This window comes from Rhinolophus sinicus, linkage group LG07, assembly GCF_036562045.2.
Source record: "Rhinolophus sinicus isolate RSC01 linkage group LG07, ASM3656204v1, whole genome shotgun sequence".
Taxonomy (NCBI): domain Eukaryota; kingdom Metazoa; phylum Chordata; class Mammalia; order Chiroptera; family Rhinolophidae; genus Rhinolophus; species Rhinolophus sinicus.
In genome coordinates this window covers 58,593,219-58,619,013 of record NC_133757.1, presented here as the reverse complement: position 1 = coordinate 58,619,013, position 25,795 = coordinate 58,593,219, and positions in this window count along the sequence as shown.

Below are 25,795 nucleotides of genomic sequence, written 5' to 3'. Positions count from 1 at the left end.
TTCCTTTTTCTGACTAAGAGAGAGAGCTCATTAGGGCATTTAACTTAATTTCACAGAAGGTGAAGGAATTACAAAGATAAATGATTCAGAGAAAGTTGCATTCTTCTCATCCATTGGTATTTAGAGATCAAACTGGCCACACTAGAGTTGATCACACGTGACACTGGCTATGTGTTGGGTCTTTCACTTGTGATTCTTCGATTTGTTCTACTACGCATGGAAAACGAGTCTCCCACCTTTCCATTGTCAGACCATCCTGGCATTGGCTTACCCTTCATAATAATCAAAACAAGCGAAAAAAGCTCCAGAGAAAGACAGACCTTTCTTTGTAATAAATGCCTGCAAGATTCTGTAACAGACACTTCAGAGGCTCCTGGCACTGTTCATATTAGAAACTCACCAGGTTGGCCACCCAATATAATTTTCACATTTTCTTAATATCCTAGCACCTTGCCGAGAGCTGTAGTAGCCTCTGCAGATAGAGAAATGTTGGCAGAAAATGCATAGGAAAGGACAAAATTGCCACCATAGTAAAGGGAACTGCTCTGTGGTGGAGGAAAACAAAGCATTGTAAAAGGAAGGGGTTCAAATGGCTTTTTCCCTAGAGCTTCAAGAGACTTGAAAATAAAAGCAGGTGGAATTATCAAGTGAGGGAGACAGAGACTATTGATCTAGAGAAGAGAGAAGGAGAAAAACATCACCCAATGAAGTCACAGTAACAAAGGCACTGGTATAAAACAAGAGAGCAGGGAGATTTCAGAAGTCCAGAGGAAGAAGGAAAATAATGAAAGATAATGAGGGCCTCTTACTTCACAGGAAATAGAATGAAAAAAATGGGTAGGAGGAAAAGGGTGGAAGGGAAATTGCTGATGCTTATAGCTGAACAACCTCCCTTTTCTGTGGTGGCTAGAGAGGGGTTCCTGTTTCCAAATGATGATGAAATGCTTGTGACTAATAGTAGAACAGACACTAATCAAAACTCTGCTCTGCCATTAATTACCTATGTGACACAGGCTCAATTATCTGCCCACATTAAGTTTTTGTTTCTACATTTAAATATTAGGTATTCTTTTATCTATACAATGTATTCATTGGGAACCTACTTTGTGCCAAGAAATGTGTTAAGGGACCATGATAGTACATCATTCATAAGAGAAATAAGGATTAAAAGCCATAACATATGCTGTGCATTGACAATAATAATAGCTGAATCATCAAGTGTTTATTATGTGCTGAGCATTGTGGTAATTACCTTATATGTATAAACTGCTTTTATGAAAGGAAGAAGCTAAGTAATTTGCTCAAGTTCACATAGTTAATTTAAGAACTGGTATTTGAAAGAAGGTAGTCTGCTCTTTAGTCTACACTCTTAGCTGCTATGCCATACTACCTATGACTAGCACAGAGGTAGAACTTTAGGTTCAGAATCCTCAACAATAAGTTAGTAAATGTTAGCTATTGTATTAGTATTTGTGACTCTGGTTTATATGGCACTCAGTGCATGCTAGATGTATAAGATAGCCAATCTGCCCAGCCGAACCTCCTCTTACTTTAATAATTCTTCCTTCTGTATTTCTACCTGCCTCATGAAATCTTTCACGAGTGAGCAGCCACAACACAATCTCAGAATTCAAAGCCAGAGCCCTTTTTCTCAGTGGTGAGACAGCACAGATGCATAAAACCTGACTTTCCTCTAAATACATAAAAATGATTGAAAAACAAACAAACAAAGGAAATACACATACATATGTCTGAGTTTGAAAGCAACAAAAGGAAATACTCAATGCTACCTGAAAAAGAAACTCAAATCCATGACAATGATCTTAGAAGGTGAAGCTTAGCTGTGCACAGGAGTAAAATGACCAAACATGTATCAAAGGCTGGGGTTTGATGCCCAATAAAGACCACTCTGTATAGGCAGGAGCTGGAACCAAGTTTACTTCTTAAAGACAGGAAACTGGACAGAACGACTATTAGCAAAAAGGGACACAAACACACACACAAACCCACCCATAGCTTGGGAACTCAACAGAGAAATAAGCAGCCTTCCGAGGGCCATAGCCAGAAGAGTTACCTACAATTATTAGAACATGAACAATGCATGTACGTGTGTGTGCTGGGATGGGATGGGTTCAAATGCATGCTGCTAGGAGGGAAAATTAATATATAAATTATCCTTGAGCTTGCTACACCTATGGGGTTTCAGCAGAGACAAAATGAATCTTCTGAGTCATTTCTCCAAGCCCAGCACTCAAAATTTTAACAGTGAGTACACCTTCTTTTCGAGTACAAATGAAACATTCTCAAAATCATTATATAAAAGTGATAAAAATAAAAAATAGCAAAAAATCTTCATACATTTAGAAACTATGAAACATACTTCCACATTACTAAAAGGTGAAATAAGAAATAGAATTGTGAATTCTGGAATACATAAAATGGATTGACATTGAAAGCAAACCATTTCAAAACATGAAGAATGAATCTAAAATTATTTTTTGAGGAAAACTGATATCTTAAAATGCATGCATTAGAAGACAGAAACACTGAAAATTAACTGAGTTAGACATACACCTCAACAAGAAAACAAAAACGGTAAACCTTGGCTGGGGTTCTGAGACCATGGCTGTGACAGATGATCCCATCTTTTGAAATCTCGATGGAGGCCAGGCTGGTGCACTTTATGTGCTTGCAGAGATGGCACTGCAATGGTCACTGCTAAAATATGCAGCCTGTGTCCTCTACCATGGCCCACACTGCACTGAGGCCCATGAGAGCTGCATTGGAGGTGGCTGAGTATGGAGTCAGAATGCAGGATGGGAAGCCCTCAAAGTGATGGGGTGCTGGCTAGTGCCTGCTAATGTCTTGCAGGCACCAGAGGTCGCTCCTTTAAATCCACTCTGCCTCCCGGGCCCTTGCACTCTGGGTCTATGATGGGAGTGGCAGCCCTGATAATCTCTGAATTGCCTTCAACATTCTGCTTTTCTGGTTGATCTCTGGTTGATCAGTTTTCAGTATGGGAGTGGTTTGAGGGGGACAGAACATTACAGATAGGGACCTAGATTGGTTCTCCTATCAGACTATATTTAGAAGCATTGGCGACCCTGATAACAGTAGTATGCACATTGGTAGTCTGTAGCATGATGTGGTAAAATTTACTTAAGTTGTCACATGTGGTCACCAGGAATTTGGTGTCAATAAGGCTTTGGGTGACCAAACACTTAATGTTACAGAGCATTTTATGGAAATGGAGTATTGGGTCTATGGATTTGTTTACTTGCTTCTAAGTTACTGTAGAAAAATGTAGAAAAAAAATTTTTGAGTGCAGGGTTTTAAATTTGCACTTCAAATTCTGTGTAATGAACTGAAAGAAGCTCTATCTCTGTTGATCACAGAATTGACTTTTCTGAAACATAAACCCAAAGACTAAGCTTGTGGGTGGCTGGATGACAGTGTAAGTGATTCATAATCTTGGAGGGTGTTTCGTTTTTTGTTGTTAATGTTAGGGCATTGATTGCAAAATAGTAAGACCTTATATTGGGAAGGTGACATCTGGTTGATGTTATCAAGATAAAGACTTTGATCTTCCAAATTTTGCTAAACATCCTTTGCCAATAGAATCACCTTCCCTCCCCTATTTGAGAAGAACATAAAGGGCCTCTTCTGAGGTTGTCTTGAAGAAGACTCCTGATACTAGAAACATTGCTCTTAGATATAGTGGGGCTCAACCCCAACAGGTCCAAGAGGTGAAGTACAAAACGTGACCCGAAAATGCACACAATACACCCCTTTCTCTCATTCATTTTTGCAAAAATATGTCAATATGTATTTATGGAAAGCTAAGGAATGAGTGTGGAAAATAATTCTAAGGATGTTGAATAGGAGTGAAATAAATGTAATTATGTTGGGCGGAATTTATATTAGTTTTTACTTTTAATAATTTTTTTAAATTTTTCAATTACAGTTTACATGCAATATGACATTAGTTTTAGGTATACACCATAGTAATTAGATATTTATATAACTTACGGAGTGATCACCCCAATAAGTCTAGTACTCATCTGCCACTATACATACATAGTTATTATCAGGTTCTTTACTATATTCCCCTTGCTGTGCTTTACATCCCCATGACTGTTTTTATAACTGGCAATTTGCACATCTTAATCCCTTCCCCCTTTTCGCCCATCCTCCTAACACCCCTTCTATCTAGCAACCATCAAAATGTTCTTTGTATCTATAAATTTGTTTCTCTTTTGTTTGTTCATTTGTTTTTTAGATTCCACATGTAAGTGAAATCATATGGTATCTGTGTTTCTCTGTTTGACGTATTAATCTTAGCATAATACCATCTAGGTACACCCATGTTGTTGCAAATGGCAAAATTTCACTCTTTTTTATGGCTGAGTAATATTCCATTGTATGTATGTATCACATCTTTATCCAGTCATCTATCAATGGACACTTACGTTGTTTCTATATCTTGGCCATTGTAAATAATGCTGCAATGAACATAGGGATGCATATGTCTTTTCAAATTAGTGTTTTGAGTTTCTTTGGATAAATACCCAGAAGTGGAATTACTGAGTTCTTCTTTGTCTCTTGTTATAGTCTATTGTCTCATTGTTTTAAAGTCTATTTTGTCTGGTGTAAGTATTGCTACCCCAGCTTTCTTTCTTTTTTTTTTTTCATTAGCATAAAATATCTTTTTCCATCCTTTTACTTTCAGTCTGTATGTGTCTTTTGATTTGAAGTGAGTCTCTTATAGGCAGAATATGTATAAGACTTGTTTTCTTATCCTTTGAGCTGAATTTATTGCTATGGATACCCTAAATAGGGATTCTTGATTGATTGTATTAGCATAGTCATCTGGGACTGGCTTGTAACAGTTTCATGACTGAAACATGAATATAAATGTGCCTATAATAACTGAAGGTGAGATGCCAAAATTTGCCCAATATTGTAGCGAAAATATCCAAGGACTAAGGGTATTTAAAATGCTGGAGTGATTTACTATGGAAGACCTGCTCATACACTCCATAACTATAGCCCACAGAAGGGTGCAAAGGACACTCCATTTATCAAGCCTTTAAAAGGAAAATGGTGTGGGGAGCACTGTCATTCTTGAAGTGGTCTATAATGACCATTCTTTTGGTCAAGAATGACAGTGAAAGATGCTGTAATAGAACTGGGCTCCCTGAATTCAATGAAAATCATGGTAACTCATAGTAGTAGGGCCATATGGTTTCACTTAAGTGTCAGAGACTCTACATACAAAAACATTAAACCAAACAAGTAACACAATGGTGAACCTAGAGTAACTATATATAATTACATTAAATGTAAACAGACTAAATAGGCAAAGAAAGAAGAATTAGTCAGATTGGGTAGAAAACTAAAGTTCTCCAACTACTATAAATTTTTCAACAGAAGCACAGTTTAATTAAAAAGACCAGGAAAGTTTAAAGTAAATGAAGGAAAAATACACCACAAAAACTGTAAGCATAATAAAATTAGAGTAGCCAGATTAATATTAAATAAAATAGACTTCAAGAAAAGGATACTTCCAGACCTGAAGAAGACATCGCATAATGATATAAGAGTCAAGCTCCAAAATGCACAAAGCAAAACTAGGAAAACAGAAGAAAGAAACAGACAAGCCTACATCTATTGTGGTGATGTTAGCTCTCCTCTCTCGATAGCAAGAGTATGGATAATGTTGAACTAGTTGATATTTATAAAACATTACACAAAACAATTACAGAATAGACAACCTTTTCAAGTGCACATGGAGATTTCAAAAGGAAAGCCATATAATGGTGAATTGAATAGGTCTAATAATTTTTAGAGTTTAAACATTACCATTTCTTCTCTTATCATAATACAATAAAATTAAAAGTAAATATAAGAAACGTAGGAAGCACCATGTATTTTGTGATTAACCTTACTCTTCTAAATAACATGAGTCAAAAAGAAATCACAAGAAAAAAAGTTTTAAATATTTTGAACTGACTAAAAATGAAAATACAACAGCAAAATTTGGAGGATGCAGCTAAAGCAGTGCTAAAGAAGAATTTATATATTGAAATGCTTTTATTGGAAAAGAAGAAATGTTTAAAATCATTTTCCACTTAATCTGGAAAAACTTTCCACTTAAGAATCTAGAAAAAAGAAGCAAATTAACCATAAAGTACATAAAATGAAGGAAATGATAAATATGGCAGCAGAATAATAAAATGAAAAACATGTAACAACAGAGAAAATTAAGAAATTAATTTTGGAAAAATTAATACAATTGCTATAACCCAAGCAAGACTAATCAGAGGACACACACACACACACACACACACACACACACACAGGGGTGGGGTGGGGGGGAGAATGAGAGACTCAGAGAGAAACAGAGACAGAAAATTATCAATATCAGAAATGAAAAGGAAGCTATCATTACAGATACTACTAATATTAAAAGTCTAAAAAGAAAATTGTACAATTGTACAAACAATTGTATGCTAAAATGTTGACAATTTGTATGAAATGGCCAAATTTTGAAAAAAAAAAAAAAAAAAAGAACAGTGTCTCAAGTAGGCTTAATCAAAGGATTACAAATTCAGTTTAGCAGCTGCAACATCAATCAATGTATTTCCCTGTTGCAAAGATTACAGTAGTGAATAGCTGAAAGGACCCACAAACTTCACAGATCATACTTAGGTAATGCAAAGAATATGGTACAGCAGGAGACAGAGCATACAGACAAGCATCAGGGTCCAGGAAACTTCCAGGCACAGATAGCTCCCTAAGATCTTTCTTATTTCACTTATGCACAAGGATGTATTTCACTTGTGGATTGAACCACTAAAATATGTGCAATGAAACTTGGTTTCAGGAGAGTTTTCTAAACTTGGCAGCAGAGATTTTTATGTTCCTCTGGCCATGTGGAGAAATGAGGACATCTAACTGATTTTGCCAAGTATGGACAATTAATAAACCAGATAGAGGTGTTGCCAGGGGAGTTTCAAATATGAAACTTCACGCAATAAATCATTACATGTCCCTCTGCCCTCATCTTGGTCAAGAGTCATTCCCAAATTTTCAGGCATCCTTGAGAATAAGCATACTATTCTAATCCAGCTGTAAAGTAACTTTATCCTGTAACCCATATAAACATAATGAAATAGCATATTATTTTATCAATGGAGAAAGAAAAGGCATATGGAGAGGGACTTTTATCAAAGGTACATAAAGAATCTCTACAAACAAATAGTGCAAAAAGCTGTAAAAAAATTGCAGTAGACTTGAACATAAACTTCCACAAGAGATGTATAAATGCCCAATAGTTACATAAAGAAATGCTCAATATTATTAGTAAATAGAAAACTGCCAATTAAAACCACACTAAGATAATACTTCATACTCACTAGAATGACTAAAATTTGTAAAAGCTGACAACCCCAATATTGAATAGAATGTGGAGCAAATTTAACATTCATACATTGCTAGTAGGTCAGCAAAGTGGTTCAATCATTTAAAAAAACTGCTTGGCATTTTCTTATAAAGATAAGCCTCCATCTATTTTATGACCCAGTAATTCTAGGGATTTATTCAAGAGAAATGAAAATATGTGTCTGCAAGTAGATGTGCCTAAAAGTGTTTAAAGCAGATTTATTTAGACTGATCAAAATTGGATGGTGGGGAATACAAACGTCCATTAACAGGAGAATGTATGAGGAATTTGTGGTATATTGATACATTAGAATACTTCTCAGCACTGTAAGAGATTGAACTATTGAAACATGCTACAACATGCACGAATCTCTAAAACACTAAGTCAAATGAAAGAAGCTAGATACAAAGGGCTATATATTGTACAATTCCACTTACATAAAGTTAAAGAAGAAGCAAAACTAATCTACAGGATAAAAATCAGAAAAGAAGTTACATATGGCTATCTTAGGGGCTTTTCTGAAGTAAAAATTGTTCTCTGTCTTTATTGAGAAGATAGTTACCCATTCATAAAAATTCACTGAATCATGCACTTAAGATCTGTGTATTTCACTGTCAGCAAATTTTATCTCAATGAGAAAAAGCAAACTTTTTAAAAGATAAATAAAATGCAGTATGTTGAAAGAAAGATGATAGACACAAATTAGTATATACAATATGATTCCATTTATCTAAAATATGAACCAAGAAAATTTTATGGGCTTAATAATCCCACAAGTGGAATTGCTAGATCTTATGGTAGTTTCATTTGTAATATTTTTAGAAACCATACTGTTTTTCTTAATGCCTGTACCAACTTATATTCCTATCAACAGTGTACAGGGTTCCCTTTTCTCAACATTTTCATCAATACTAGCTATCTTTTTGATAATAGCCATCTTAGGTGTGAGGCAGTCTCTCACTGTGATTTTGATTTGCATTTCTCTGATGACTAGTAATGTCGAACACATTTCCACATGCCTGTTGGCCATTTATATGTCTTTTTTGGGAAAAATAAATGTCTTTCAAGTTCTTTGCCCATTTTTTGATCAGGTTCTTTTGTGGGTTTTCTTGCTATTGGGTTGTATGAATTCCTTATATATAGTTTGAATATTAACCCATTGTCAGACATATGGTTTACAAATATTTTCTCCCATTCTATTGTTTGCTTTGTCATTTTGTTGATGGTTTTCTTTGCTGCACAAAGTGTTTTAGTTTGATGTAGTACCATATATATCTTTCCTTTAGTTTCTTATGCTTTTCATGTCATATCCGAAACAAAACAAAAAAATCATTGCGAGGACCAAAGAGCTTTTCTCCTATGTTTTCTTCTAGAAGTTTTATAGTTTCATGTTTTGTGTTTAATCCATTTTGAGTTGATTTTTATTTATGGTATAATATAAGGGTCTGTTGTGCGGGGCAGCCTGCGGGGTCTCAGCTCCTGCTCCCCACACAAGAACACAGCATACGCTGAGGCCAAAAAGGAACACCCATGGAGCCATAGGTAGGGGAGTCATACCACTATAGTCTCACTGAAGGCTGGATTCACACGACGTGCGACCTGCTTCCGCTTTTCTGCCAATTGACCGACTCTCCCTCTCCACCACAGCCGCAGCAGTTATATCAGTGGCCAATGGCTCACTGGTTACAGCTGATGGTCAACTAGCCACAGCTGATGGCCATCCAATCACAGTTGATGGCCATTTACTACCTGAGCCAGCACCTTTCCACATGAGGCCGAGAGCTTGGAAACTGCTCTCCTGGCTCTGTCCCCACAGGGTCCAATTTTATTCTTTTGCATGTAGGTACCTAGTTTTCCCAACACCATTTATCGAAGAGACTATCTTTTGGTCATTGTGTGTGCTTGAAGCCCTTGCTGAAAATGAGTTGGCCATATGGGTTTGGGTTTATTTCTGGACTCTCTCTTCTATTCTGTTGGTCAATGTATCTGGTTTTATGCCAGTACTATACTGTTTTCATGACTATGAATTTGTATATCATTTGAAATCAGAAAGGGTGTTGCTTTCAACTTTGTTCTTCTTTTTCAAGATTGCTTCAGTCTTTTAGAGTCTTTTATGGTTCTATATGAATATTAGGATTTTCTATTTCTGTGAAAAGTGTCATTGGAATTTTGATAAGCATTACACTGAATCTGTAAATTGCTTTCGGTAGTATGAACATTTTAACAATATTAATTCTTTCAATCTATAAATATGGGATATCTTTCATTTATTTGTGTCTTCTTCAGTTTCTTTCATTAATGCCTTAGTTATCAGTGTACAGATCTTTCACCTCCTCGATTAAATTTATTTCAAAGTATTCTATTCTTTTTGATGGCATTATAAATGGGATTGTGTTATTCATTTAGTTTCAGTGAAGTTGCAAGGTATAAAATCCACATAGAAAAATCAGTAGTTTTTTTTTTTTTATATAACAACAACAACCTATCTGAAAAGGATATATTTCTCCTATTCATTTTCAGATTTCTTAAGATAGAGAGTTATGCGTTTCTCAATTTCTCATATACTTCTCATGTACTCCTTCATCAAACTTCTACTTTAAGACCATCAGTGACCTCCATGCCCCAATTCCAATAGATATGTTTCAGTTCTCATTTTGCTTAATCATTCATGCAATTACAAAAATTGAATATAACTCATTTGCTGAAACTTGTTTGTTTCGACTTGAATTACCACTCTCTTGGTCTTTCTTGTATTACTCTGGACTTTTCCCAGATGCTTTAACTAGCTCAATATCCCCTATATTAAGTTTGACTATTAGAGTTCTTCAGGCTCTAGTCTTAGACTTAGAGTCTTAGGCTATAGTCTCTTGTCAGTCTGCTTCCTTTCTCTTGGATTCAAGGTGTCAAATGGTAACTTACATGCTGTCTCCCTAATATTTATCACTAGCCCAGATTCTTGCTCTAAACCACTGATTCATAATACTTTCTTGACATCTCCTCTTAGAGATCTAATGAGAATCTCAAACTCATGTGGTCATCCTGTGCCTCAGCTTTGGTCAATCTTCTATATCCCTTTCTTAGTGAATGTCACCTTTGAATCCACCTTCCTCTCACTCAGAAGTTCCAAAATTTAAACTTTTCCTCCATATATTTTTCAGAATCACTGAGTAAATGACTTCAGTGATAGTCACTATGCTGCTTTAATGACCTGATAGAGTGTGTAAGACTCTGGGGGCTGGGACAGGAAATAAAATGTGGTAAAATGTGGTTTTGAAATAAGAAAATGAGTAATTTTTTTTAACTTTAGTTTTTAAATAAGCCTTGGAGGTACTTACAGTTGCTCAGGATTGTTTGTTTCATTGTTTGTATCAACAAGGAAGTGGCTGAATCCCTGGAGTGTGATCCAGTCTTCTGTATTGATTGACTCTGGGGATCAGCTCTGTGGGATTTTTCTTTGGTTGCACTTCTGGCATTTAAGGTACCCTCATCCAATGGAAATAACATATGATATTTGACTCCCATGTAGCATTCTGGATCGGAAACTAGATAAACTCAAAGGTACGTACAAAGGAAATGGTTTCCAAGTAGTCATAGCATATATTTATTTTAAGAAATTATGGTTCAATGACAATTTGAATCATCTGACAGTTTAGTAGTTTATGGATAGAGTTCTAAGCTTTGTGCTTCTAAAATCTCTCTTCAAAGATCTATGTTCTTTGATCTAAATGGTTATACAGGTGAATTCTGTTTAATGATATTTCCAGGGACATCACAATTGCTGTTATATTCAAATTTTAAAATGGAAACCAATTATAAGATTACTGAATATGTGCATCATGGGAATTTTTATTCCTATATCAAGTAATGTTTGAGAGATGTGGTGTCTGCACACTATTTTGCATGTATATTTGTAGCAAGAAGAGCTATAATTACATTTAAAGTTACATAACTTTACGTCTCATAACTCCCACCTCTGTGCTTCCCTTCACAGTAAAATACCTCAAAAGCTATTAATGTTAATAAATATAAAGAAATAATAATAATAATAATAGGTAACGTTTATTGAATGCCTAGTATATATAAGGTACTTTGCTAAAAGGTTTATATGTATTACTGCATGCAATTTTCACAAAACATCAATGAAGTTGGTACTGTTTTTCTTTTTTTTTTTAATTGGGGAATACTGGGGAACAGTGTATTTTCCAGGACCCATCAGCTCCATGTCAAATCATTGTTTTTCAATCTAGTTGTGGAGATTGCAGCCCACTGGCCTATGTGGGACTAGAACCGGGGACCTTGGTATCACGAGCACCTCGCTCCAACTACTGAGCCAACCGGCTGCTCACCTGTGGCTCAGCACCAAGCTCAAGCTATTGTTTTTCAATCTAGTTGTGGAGGGAGCAGATCACTGGCCCAGGTGGGAATCCAATGGGCAATCTTTTTAAAAGCTTGCGCTTTAACGAACTGAGCTATCCGGCCACCCTGGTACTGTGTTTTTTTTTTTTTTTTGTGTGTGTGTTTTTTAATTTCAATTATAATTGACAATCAATATTATTTTATATTAGTTTCAAGTATACAGCACAGTGGTTAGACATTTATATAATTTATGAAGTGATTCCCCCCAATAAGTCTAGAAAACACTGGGCACTTTACATAGGTATTAGAATATTATTGACTATATTCCCTATGCTGTACTTTATATCCCCATGACTATTTTGTAACTACCAATTTGTACTAACCTTCACATTTTTCACCCAGCCCCCCAAATATCCTCCCATCTGGCAACCATCAATTTGTTCTTCATTACTATGAATTTGTTTCTGTTTTCTTTATTCTTTAGATTCCACATATAAGTGAGATCATACAGTATTTATCTTTCTCTGACTTATTTCACTTAGCATAATATCCTCTAGGTCCATCCATGTTGTCACAAATGGTAAGATTTCATTCTTTTTCACAGCAGAGTAAGACTCCATTGTATAAATGTACTAAAATTTATTTTTCCAGGCATCTATTTATGGGCATTTTGGTGGTTTCCATGTCTTGGCTATTGTGAATAGTGCTGCAATAAACATAGGGGTGCATATATCTTTTTGAATTCATGTTTTGGATTTCTTCAGATAAATATCCAGAAGTGGAATTGCTGGCTCATGAGGTAGTTTAATTTAAAATTGTTGAGGAACTCCATTTATTGTCTTCTAATTTTCTCAGTGCAGACTTTTACCTTCTTGGTTAAATTTATTCGTAGATATTTTATTTTATTTATTTGATGCACTTGTAAATAGGAATATTTTCTTAATTTCTCCTTCTGAGTGTCCTTTATTAGTATAAAAATGCAATGATATCTAAATATTCATTTGTACCCTGCTACTTTACTGAATTTATTTATCAGTTTTAATAGTTTTTTGGGGGATGAAGTCTTCAGGGTTCTTCATATATATAGCATCACGTCATCTGTAACTAATGACAGTTTTACTTCTTCCTTTCCTAATTGGATGTCTTTTATTTCTCTGATTGCTGTGACTAGGACTTCCAAAACTATGTTGAATAGAAGTAGTGAAAATAGACATCTTTGTCTTGTTCCTAACCTTAAGGAGAACTCTTTTAGCTTTTCCCTGGTGAGTATGATGTTAGCTTTTGGGTTTGTCGTACATGGCCTTTATTATGTTGAGGTATGTTCCCTCTACTCCCACTTTGTTGAGAGTTTTTATCACAATTGGATTCTGGATTTTGTCAAATGCTTTTTCTGCATCTATTGCTATGGTTTTATGATTTTTATCTTTGATTTTTTTTATGTGGTGTATCATATTAATTGATTTGTGGATACTGAACCAAACTTGCATCCCAAGAATTCCTTGTATTCCCAATTAATTGTGGCGTATGATCTTTTTAATGTAATGTTGAATTCAATTTGCTAATGTTTTGTTGAGGATTTTTTGCCTCTATGTTCATCGAGATATCAGCCTAGCTTCCTTTTTTTGTAATGTCTTTGTCTGGTTTTAGAATCAGGGTAATGGTGGCCACATAGAATGAGCTTGGGAGCCTTCCCTAGTTTGATTTATTTTTGGACTAGTTTGAGAAGAATAGGTGTTAATTATTTATTCAATGTTGGGTAAAATTCACCTGTGAAGCCACCTGGTCCAGAGCTTTTGTGTATTGGGAGGTTTTTGATTACTGATTCAATTTCATTAGTAGTAATTAGCCAGTTCAGGTTTTCTGTTTCTACTTGATTCAGCCTTGGATGAGTGTATAATTCTAGGAATTTATCTATTTTTTTCCAGATTGTCCAATTTGTGGGCATATAATTGCTTGTAGTGTTTTGTTATATTTTTTATATTTCTATGGTGTCAGTTGTCACTTCTCTTTCATTTCTGATTTTATTTATTTGGGTTCTCTCTCTCTCTCTTTTAAGATTTCTATTAAAATATAGCTAACATACAATATTATTAGTTTCAGGTGTACACCATAGTTATTCAACATTTATTAATATATACCTAAAGAAGTGATCACCACGATAACTCCAGCAACCATCTGCCACTGTATCACACTATCACAATATTATTGACTATATTCCTTATGTTGTACATTACATCCCCATGACTTATTTGTTTATACCTGGAAATTTGGACCTCTTATTCCCCTTCACCTTTTTCCCATTTTAAATTTTCAATTATAGTTGACATTCGATATTATTTTACATTAATTTCAGGTGTACAGCATAGTGGTTAAACATTTATATAATTTAAGAAATTATCTCCCTGATTAGTCTGTACTCGCCTGGCCTTATTTAAAGTTATTACCACATCATTGACTATATTCCCAGTGCTTTACTTTATATCCCCGTGACTATTTTGTAACTACCAGTTTGTAATTCTTAATCCCTTCACCTTTTTCACCTTGTCCCTGAACCCGCTCCCATCTATCACCGCAACAAATATAGTATTCATCTGACACTCCAGAAGTGTCCCTAGTGTGGATTGTATGTGCCCTCCTGTTATATTATAGTTGAGTCTTGATTGCTATTGGCAGTTTAGTGTGTGGGATTGACCCGCAGGCTGATTGACTGTGGCACTGACCACATCCACAGCTTATAGGCTGCTGTGGGATTTGCCCCATTGGGCTCTGGTGCCTGTTGAGACTGCCCTTTGAGTGTGCCATCTGTGGGGCTAATTTGGTGGTGCTGTCCTGTGGTCTGAAGCAAACCTCCAAGTATGTTGGTTCTGGGGCCTCTTGCAGGCCCAGTTCAACCATTGACTGTGACTGGGGGAGTAGCTGATAGGAGCTACAAAGCATCAGTGGTTGTTTGCTGCCTGTGCTAACCCTGGAGGTGTGTCGGAGAGGCCACACTGCAAACTGAAGATGTCTGCCATCAGTACCTGGCCTGGAGTAGCTCTGCAAAAATCCAGGACACCCTGGTTCTGCTTCCACCTGCTAGCTCACTTAAGGTTCAGCCCCTGATAAAGACTCCTGTGGCACATGAATTGGGTGAGGCAGAGTTTCAAGGAGTCATTACAGTGCAAGAAATTGTGGTCAATAGGTTAATGTAGACTCTGCTTTGGTGGCAGTCCTGAGTCTGGAGCTACTCAGCAAAAGTCTTAGAGTGCACTGAGGCCAGCTGCTGCCCACCTGGGTCCTGCAGATTTCAGTAGTTTTTCAAGAAAGAGTGCAATGCGGGTGGGGCTAGCTGCTCTCAGAGTCAGGTAGGGCGGGGTCCCAGTGAGTCAGCAGGATGGAGCAGCAGAGCTCACCAGCCAATCAGATTCAGATTTGGCCATGTGGGGGCGGGCTAAAAAGAGGAAAATGGTGCCTGTCTGCTGGCTGCATGGGAGAAGTATCCCCACACAAGAAAAATGGTGACTGTGCTCCGGTCCTAGTCTGAAGCCACACACCTCAGTCTGCCCCCTGTATGCCTCCAACGTTCCCTGAGTTACTGTCCCTCCACTGGAATCCAAGGTGAGTGCCTGTGAGAGAATCTGTGCACGGGTTGTTTAAGAAGACGTCTGGGTTTCCTATAGCCTTCCGTCCCACCCGAATGGTCAGAATCCCCACTATTTTTCACAGCCAGATGTTTCAGGGATTCCTCTTCCTGGTACCAGTACCCTGGGCTAAGAAGGCCAGTGTGGGGCTCAAGTCTCTCGCTTCTCCAGGAGGGAAATTCCATGGCCGAGATATTCCTCCTGGTTCTCAACTGTCACACGGAGGTTTGGGGCTTATTTTGCGTCTCCACCCCTCCTACCAGTCTTGATGTGGCTTTTTCTTTATATCCTTAGTCAGAAAACTTTCATTCAGCCAAACTTCAGCTGATCCTCCAGGTTGATTGTTCTATAATTTAGTTGTAGTTTTAATGTGTTCATGGAAGGAAATAGACACAGTATTTATCTACTCTGCCATCTTGAATCTCTGTCTCTCTCTCTCTCTCTCTCTCTCTCTCTTTTATGAGTCTGGTTAAAGGTTAATCAATTTTGCTTTTCTTCTCAAAGAACCGGCTTTTAGTTTCACTGATTTTTTTTGGTGTGTGTTTTGTTGTTGTTGTTGGTTTTTTGTTTGTTTGTTTTTTTGTGTGTTTTTTTTGGGGGGAGGTTTAGACTTTATTTTGTTTATTTCCACTCTGATCTTTATTATTTCTTTTTTTCTATTCACTTTGGGTTTAGTTTTCTTTTATTTTTCCAGGTCCTTTAAGTATAAAGTTACATTGGTTATTTGAGATTTTTCTTGTTTCCTAAGAAAGGCCTGTACTGCTATGAATTTCTCTCTTAGAATTGCTTTCACAGTGTCTCATAGATTTGAGGTTGTTGTGTTTTCATTTTTTGTTGTCTCAAGGTATCCTTTGATTTCTTCCTTGATCTCATCATTAACCCATTCATTATTTAGTGGCATGTTATTTAGCCTCCATGTGTTGGTGTGCTTTTTAGGGTGTGCGTGTGTGTGTGTGTGTTAATTGATCTCTAGTTTTATACCACTGTGGGCAGAGAAGATACTTGATATGATTTCAATCTTCTTGAAATTATTGAGACTTGTTTTGTGGCCTAACATGTGGTCTATCTTGGAAAATGTTCTATGTGCACTTGAAAAGAATGTGTAGTCTGCTTTGGGGTGAAATGCTGTAAAAATATTAAATCCATCTGGTCTAGTGTGTCATATAAGGCCTCTTTCCCTTATTGATTTTCTGTTTGGATGATCTGTCCATTGGTGTCAATGGGATGTTAAAGTCCCCTACTATGATTGTATAAAGTCAATCTCTCTCACTGTTCATCAATATTTGCTTTATATATTTAGGTGCTCCTATGTTGGGTGCATAGATATTTACTAGGGTTGTATCCTCTTGTTGGATTGATCCCTTTATCATTATGTAGTGTCCTTCTTTGTATCTTACTATAGTCTTTGTTTTAAAGTCACTTTGTCCAATATAAGTATTGCTATGCCAGATTATTTTTTCATCTCCATTTGCATGAGATGTCTTTTTCCATCCCTTTACTTTCATGTATGGGTCTTGTTATCTTATTCATTCAGCTACCCTGTATCTTTTGATTGGAGCATTTACTACATTTACGTTTAAAGTGATTATTGATAGGTACACATTTATTTCCGTTTTATTATTCATTGTTATATTCCCCCCACCTTCTTAAAAAAGTTTCTTTAACATTTCTTGTAATACTGGTTTGGTGGTAATGAATTCCTTTAGGTTTTTCTTTTCGGGAAGCTCTTTATCTCTTCTTCAATTTTAAATGATAGCCTTGCTGGGTAGAGTAATCTTGGTTGTAGGGCCTTGCTTTTCATCAGCAGGCACAGCATTTACCTATTCCAGCATCCTTTTCATGAATCTCTAATGCAGTAGGTACTGTTAATAGCAGTGTGTTCCAGACGAGAAAATTTAAGCTTAGCAAGGTTAAATGATAAGTCCTAGTTTCCAAAGTCAATACACAAATGATAGAGACGTTATTTGAAATCGGGAACAGTACAGTGACTTCACAGTTTACAATTCTTACCTTTAGCTTATTTTACCTGCAATAAATTGTCCATTCAAGGTGACATTTCCTCATCTCTCTTAACTACTCAGGGATTTAAAATACAAAATATTTTACAATCAGTATCCTTGCTTGGCTCTGTGATTTGCATACTATTCTGCTGTTCTTTTGGTTCCTTTCTTCATGTTTCTCCTCTTTTATCTAAATTCTTAATGTTGGAGTGTCCCAAGGAATGGTTTTCTTTTCTCTCTTCTTTCCTTTTCTTTCTTTTTGTTTTTTAAAAATAAAACCTCTCTTTTGCTTATTCCATTTATTCGCCGAGTTTATAAAACATCTATATTCTGATAAATTCCAGATCTATATCTTCAGCTTTACTTCATCTGGATTTTTCTGTTGAAGTTCAGATGTGTGTAGCCAAGTGCCTACCTGACCTTTCCATTGCAAATCTAATAACATCTCACACTCAATGTGACTAAGCAGAACATTTGAATCTTATCCTCCTTTCCCCAAGTTTGAGTAGTATACAGACTTCTCCATCTCAGTTTTTGGCAACTATTTCCTTCATGGTGCTTAGGCCAAAACCTAGAAATCTTCATTGACTGCCATCTTTCATTTATACCCATATCCAAAGTGTCAGGATATCTTGCTGGATTTACATTCAAAGTATATTTGGCATCTGACAACATATTACCCCTTTTTCTGCTATCATCCTGACCCAAGTCAACATAATCTGCAGTAGTGTTCAAACTGATTTCATGCTTCCAAAACCTTACCACCACCACTCACATGATCTATTCTAAACACAGCAGCTGGAATTGTAAAAACCAAGTCATACCCCCTCCCCCACTTAAATTCTTTTAATTTTTCCATTTCTTGCTTAGAATACATGAAAAATTTGTACAATAACCCTGTTGATTTACAGCATTATTACCTCCTATTCTGCTCCCCTTTTGACTCTACTCCAGCCACGGGAATATACTTCCTTGCTGTGCTGTGAATATGCCAAGCATGCTCATGCCGTAGCATTGGCTTTGCACTGCCTGTTCCCTCTTCCTCGAACATTTTTTCTCAGATATCAATGGTTAGTTTTCTCAGTTCCTTCTAACATTTCCTCAAAATTTATCTTCTCGAAGAGGCCTATCCTGACCATCTTAATCAAAAGTGAAACTTTCATCCCTACACACATCTCTTCAAATCCTCCCCCATGCTGCACTACTTTCCATAAGACTTTTCAACTCCTAACATATCAAATGATATATTATTTTTATTGTGTATTCTCCAACTCCCTCTGTAGGATATTAAGTTCCACAAGGGCAGGGATTTATGTCTGTTTTGTTCACCAAAGTTTCTCAAATGCCTAGAACAGTATCTCGCATATAGCAAAGCCATATATGTGTATATGTATAAAATCCTGAATGAACTCATAAGACGGAAGAAAAAAGAAGTCAGGACCAAGAAAAAAAATATGCAAATATCTCAAATCTATAAGCTGAAAAAAACCCCATATTAAACAGTTCTAAAGCAATGACACCAAATGTTATAAATGCTTATATGTGTGCATTTATCTTTTCTACGGGTATCATTGAGATGTAACTAAAGAAACTTTGGCGATCTCACTTGAACGGGAGCCTACTAAACAGGGCTGGTATAGAGTTTGACCTAGAAGTAGGTGGATCCAGTGTGTGGCAGTGCAAGGGGTATTCATAAATGAGTCACCTGAGGGGAACACACACACACTCACACACACACACACATCTCTATCCACACTCACAGCTCAAATAAAAACTCAAATAATAAATGACTCACGTCAATAAATGACTCAAGTGAGCAATGAGTCATTTTCTGGAAGAAGCATGGCCTTGAAGCCACACTAAAATTGATGACAAGCACAAACTCATTCACTATTAGAAAATAATTTGGACAAAATTTTAGCTTTCCTAAGCCTCAGTTTTCTCAACTTTATTATAAAAGGGCAATAACAGTAATACCAAAACAATTGAGAGCTTCAGGAGATTAACATAGGTAATGTATATGAAGCAGTATTTACTATATTTTATTAGGAGAAATTTGCTCTAGTTTTAGGATATCAGTTAAAGGTTGGCAAATATCTTATCTCCCTTGCTTACATCCCCCATATTAAAAGGCACCCCAAATCTCTGGAGCCAGAAGCTGTCTATATAACGCTTCTGAACACAGTGCTCCCCAAGACGGTCTCCATCCATGCAAGCTGGTATGTAACATGAGACATATTTGCCTTCCTGAGGCTGGGAGTGTTCCAGAGTTTCTTCCATTTTTAGGTCTTTTTTTTTTTTTTTTTAATTTTTTTATTAAATTTATTGGGGTGACAATTGTTAGTAAAATTACATAGATTTCAGGTGTACAATTCTGTATTACATCATCTATAAATCCCATTGTGTGTTCATCACCCAGAGTCAGTTTTTCCATCACCATATATTCGATCCCCCTTACCCTCATCTCCCACCCCCCACCCCCCGCCCCCCTTACCCTCTGGCAACCACTAAACTATTGTCTGTGTCTATGAGTTTCTGTTTCTCATTTGTTTGTCTTGTTCTTTCCTCTTGTTTGGTTTATATACCACATATCAGTGAAATCACATGGTTCTCTGCTTTTTCTGTCTGACTTGTTTCGCTCAGCATTACTCTCTCAAGATCCATCCATGTTGTCACAAATGTTCCTATATCATCTTTTCTTACTGCTGAATAGTATTCCATTGTGTATATATACCACAACTTCTTTATCCATTCATCTATCGAAGGACATTTTGGTTGTTTCCATGTCTTGGCCACCGTAAACAAAGCTGCAATGAACATTGGAGCACACGTGTCTTTATCTCTAAATGTTTTCAGATTTTTTGGGTAGATACCCAGGAGAGGGATTGCTGGGTCATATGGCAATTCTATTCGTAATTCTTTGAGGAACCTCCACACTGCCTTCCATAACGGCTGCACCAGTCTGCATTCCCACCAACAGTGTATGAGGGTTCCTTTTTCTCCACAGCCTCTCCAACATTTGTTACTATTTGTCTTGTTGATGATAACCATTCTGACTGGGGTGAGGTGATATCTCATTGTGGTTTTTATTTGCATTTCTCTGATGAGTAGTGATGTTGAGCATTTTTCATATGTCTATTTGCCATTTGTATGTCCTCTTTGGAGAAATGTCTCTTCAAGTCCTCTGCCCATTTTTCAATTGGGTTGTTTGTCATTTTTAGGTCTTATGATTAAAAAATACTGTGTTTCAGGCAGCCTTGCCATATTAGAATTGCATTAAAAATTGTTGCTGCTAAATGGGCAGACAGCTGTTTATAGTTTTGTTCTAGAAGGGCAAAATATCTCATTTTATTTGCTAATACCCTCCTAATGGCCTATCAGTTTTAGTATAGGCTGTTGGCCAGTATATGGAGAGAGACTCAGAAAACTATTTCATATTTAGTTTACAATGTTTCATTTTTGGTTCTGTTGTAAGATATATAATTATGAACACTAAATAATAATTTATGTTTCCCTTCCTTATGCTCTTCCAATTGGTCAAATCATTTAGTGTCCTATCAAATTAAGGAAAACAGATTAAGGAGCATTTTAGTCAAATAAAAGGAAAATTCCTCATGTAAAGTAGCAATATTGTTCTTTTTTCTCTTTGATCATAAATCTAATGAAAGTGGAGCACAGAACTCCTGGTGTCAGACATATATGAGTTCTAATCCAGGCTCTCTGGTTATCCTCTGGGTGATTTTATATATGTTGATTCACTTCTCTGACCCTTGGGAATTTGTTGTTCCTTCTCAAAATGTGTTTAGTAGAATAAAATTTTCAAAAATTATTGGGATCAATATATGAAGTGTTGTATGTAAAAATACTCAACACCTAGCACAGGAACTACTAAGAAGCATTGAGTGTCTTCCCTCATTATCCGTTTTCTTTTTTTCACTTACCTGGTCCTTATTGTTTTAACGTACCTATGCCTATGATTGTGTTTCATATTCACATCTTGCTTTTGGAGTATTTGATTTTCAGTTTATTATTTTCTCCTGGCCCCAATTTATTGTGGGGATTGGGTGAGGTTCAGACTTCCAACATCCCTGGATGTTAGGCTTCAGTTCAGGTGATACTGTGACTCTTCCCTCCCAGTCAGCACTGCTACGGCAGTGACTCCTCAGGCACAAATCCAGCGTCACTGTCTTCCTTCACCTCAGACTCTAGTAGTGCCTCAGTTTTATTGTCCAAACATTGTAAGCAAACACCAAGAATCAAAATGCTCCATGTGTGGAGAACGAGGTAAAGGTGAGTGCTGAATTTCCCACTATGTTTGTTTTCTAGATTCCATGAAATCAAACACTCATTTTGTAGGGGTCTGACTCCACCACTTTTCTGTGTTTGGCGGAAGGGGTAATTGGATGCTTGGCTAGGGATTAGGTGCATTTCTGTTCTGCCCTGAGTTAGACTTGATCTACACTCAATTATTACATACCACAAAAATGGAAGTAGAAAAGAAAGCTGAAAAATCATATGTGAACATTGAGACTCAATAAGTACGATGTTTAGAGACTTAGCAAAACCCTACTGGTTCAGAGGAAAGGCTTGAAGGTGGCAAAGGAAACCAGAATTTGGAGGTCAAGTATTGCATGTGAGAAAAGCTATAGAGATATAATCTCAAAATCCTGCTTTCATTATTTTGTTTGCTTTTTACTACCTGCCTGGGTTGTGCTGGAAGAGTTGTATAGCCTGGCTTGAATTGACAAGTACATTTTAGACAGCAATGGCATTACCAATCTCTTATAAAGGCAAGGATTATGCTCAATCCTTCATTCATCCTTTCATTTATTAAATAAATAAAGCAAAGCAGTAGAATCTAAGCTCCAAAAAGGCCAAACACGCTGTTTTGTTTGCTGCTGTTTCTCCAGCTTCTATAAGAGTGCTGGCACATTCGTTTGTCTTGTTCTTTTGTTGTTTTTGGTTTATATTCCACATATCAGTGAAATCACAAAGACAAACAAATGAGAAACAGAAACTCATAGACACAGACAATAGTTTAGTGGTTGCCAGAGGGTAAGGGGGGTGGGGGTGGGGGGTGGGAGATGAGGGTAAGGGGGATCGAATATGTGGTGATGGAAGGAGAACTGACTCTGAGTGATGAACACACAATGGGATTTATAGATGATGTAATACAGAATTGTCACCCCAATAAATTTAATAAAATAAAATTAAAAAAAAAAAAAGAGTGCTGGCACAGAGTGAGTACATTATAAATTTCCCCAGAGAATTGATATTTTGGGGTGTTTTCCTAAGAATAGGGAGGACTCTCTATTTAGGACTTGTACTCTTTTCATCGTTTATCTGTTCTGACATCAAACACTTCCTGACAAGGTCATGGCTCACTCAGCATCTGCCACATTTTAGATGAAGGTCTTGAGTGGGAATACACGTACATCATCTTCATTGAGGAGAGCTTAGTGCTCTGGTTTAGTCCTGCTAAGTGACACTTTGGGGATAATGAAAGGTCAGGACCCTTTGGTCACTGCTCAGCTGGAGGAAAAAGGCGTGCAGACCCTTTGTGTGTCATTGACAGTGTTGTTGGACATTACAAATCAACATGAAGGGCTGCAAGGAACAGCTCAGAAATTTACCGAATCTGCCTGAAAATAAGACAGGCTTTCTGCCGATTTATCACGGCACTCACTCTGTTCGCTTCATGGCAGAGGGAATCATAAATACTGGAGATGAGAGTGAATCTGCAGTTTGAGCATTTTAATTTGGAGCAAGTAAATATTCGGACCTCATAGGGGCCATTGTCTCCTGACAATTTCTGTCATTGTTATCCGTCATCTCTCTGGCAGCTGAGGAAATGTAGGGTGTGGAGTGTAGTGCTGAGCTTGTGTCAGGGGCACAGAACCAAGAGGGCTTGCTCATAAATTTCAGATTTGTAAAACCTGGGAAGAAAGAGTTGCATGATCAACTTGCCTAGCCCTTGATTTAATTCAGGTAAAATGAAAACATCTAGAATGTTTGGTTTTCTTCCACTCACATGACTTAAAATTCTCCTTCATTCCTTATTCCACTGTGTTTTTGTTGTTCTGTGTAGCAGTTTCACTTTGATATCTAGTCATACTTTCTCTTGTTTCATTTAGCAGGTGATTTTTGCAGGACATCAATAAATTCCTTACCATCTTCCTGGGGGTGGAGGTGAAAAATACACACTTTTGAAGTTAACAGTAAAGTCGTCTCTTACCTTTCTTTGCCTCCTCTGCTCTTTATTCCATTCAATAAAAATAATATTAATTCAAAAAATATTAACTCTATAATAATTTTCCAGGTAGTTTTCATGAATACAGAGTACTATGATAAATTCATTATGGTCTATGGGTTAATAGTTTAGCTACTCTAGATTTCTAGGAGAAATATACACAAAATCCAATAATACTACAACATCATGAAACCACTTACAGGAATCTATATGGTCAGAGGAGTGACTGCTAATGGGTATAATGACTTTGATGTGGTCACGAGAGGAGGCAAGCACAGTATTTACCTACTCTGCCATCTTGACTGGCAAATAAAAATACTTTGAAAATATTAACTAAATAACAATCATCGTAGATGTCCCTAAATCTTATATTTCCTGTTTCGATCCTTGACCATATCCTCAAAGTCCTCTCTCAGTGGTGGATAATGGCAAGGGTATGGGTTAGGGTTTGAGGATGGGGGGGCTACCCAGAGATAAGGTGAGGATCTTCACGTCTCTAATTACTATGTCTTACAAAATATATGTAATATTACATATATAAACTGAGTTTTGAGAAATAATTTACATATCATAGAGCTCACCCATTTACAGTATTAAATTGAATGGTTTTTAGTATATTTACAGAGGTATACAACTAAAATTATATAGTCTTATCATATTTTTAAAACATTTTATCACCTCAGGAAGAAATATTATACCCATTAGTAGTCACGCCACCTACCCCCCCACCACACACACACACACCTGTCCCCCTCCAGCCCTAAGCAATCACTAATCTCCTTTCTGTCTCTAAAAATTTTAAGTTTATTCTGGACATTTTATTTAAATGGTATAATTTAACATGACCTTTTGTGATTGGCTTCTCTTACTTAGCATAACATTTTTGAGGTTCATCTATGTCATTACATTATCAGTACTTCATTCCTCTTTATTCTTAAATATCCCATTGTGTGAACACACCATTTGTTTATTAATTACTCAGTTGATGGATATTTGGGTTGTTTCTACTTTTTTCTATTATAAACAGAAAAAATGCTATTAACATTCACATGCAAGTTTTTGTGTGGACATATGTTTCCATTTCTCTTGGGTATACACTTAAGAATGGAATTGGTGCATCATATGGTGACTCTATGTTTAACATTTGAAGAAATAAAGGGATATTTTAAAATTGAAAGTGAATTTTTGTTTTTATAGTTTATTAAAATATTTATGTAATGCAGCCAAGTGAAGATATCACATACGCATTGAAGTAAGTCTTACAAACGATAGGACTCATGCTATTCAAAGGATAAATAAATCATGAGTCTACTCACAAAAAGATCATGATTTAGAAGTGAAAACAGACCATGGCATTTCAAGGTGTTTGGAAGCAGGGGAGAGCAAGTGGAGGGGAAGTGGGCAGGGCAGGGATGTCAAGAAATATATCTTGAGGACATAAAATATTGTAAATAGTCAGAAACCAGTGGGAAAGGGGCAGCAGGGGAATATGCATTGTAAATGGAGAGAGCATTATACTCCATAGCATAAACTGGATGAAAAGGTACAACATATTTACATAGGGGCTAGTTGGGGAGGAGGTAGCAGATAACCTCAGACCTTTAAGTACACTTTAAGCAAACTATTTTTCATCTATTTTCTTTTATCCCTGAGAGAAATAAGAAAAGAAAACAACTGTGAAACTGAAAAATAGAACCGGCTATGGAAAAGTTTATTTGTATTAGAACATTAATAGGAAAAACAATACCTTATTTCCAATTTAAACTATCCTATTTTAAGACTTTACTTTTCATTTTAAAAGACATAACTGCCTATAGTATAAAATTTGAAAAATACAGAAGAGTGAGTATAAATGAAGCTGAAGTTGAATAACATTGAATGTCAACTACAATTAAATATTGTATATAGAGAGTCATGGGATGTGGAGTACAGTTTAGGGAATACAGTCACTGGAATTGTAACAGCTATATACGATGTCAGACAGGTAGTAGATTGTGGGGGTTACCACTTTGTTAGGGGTGTAAATCTCTAACTATTATATTGTTTTGTACACCTGAAACTAATAAAAAAAATCAATAGTAATCTCACAACCTAGAAATGATTGCTAACATTTTGGAATGCAGCT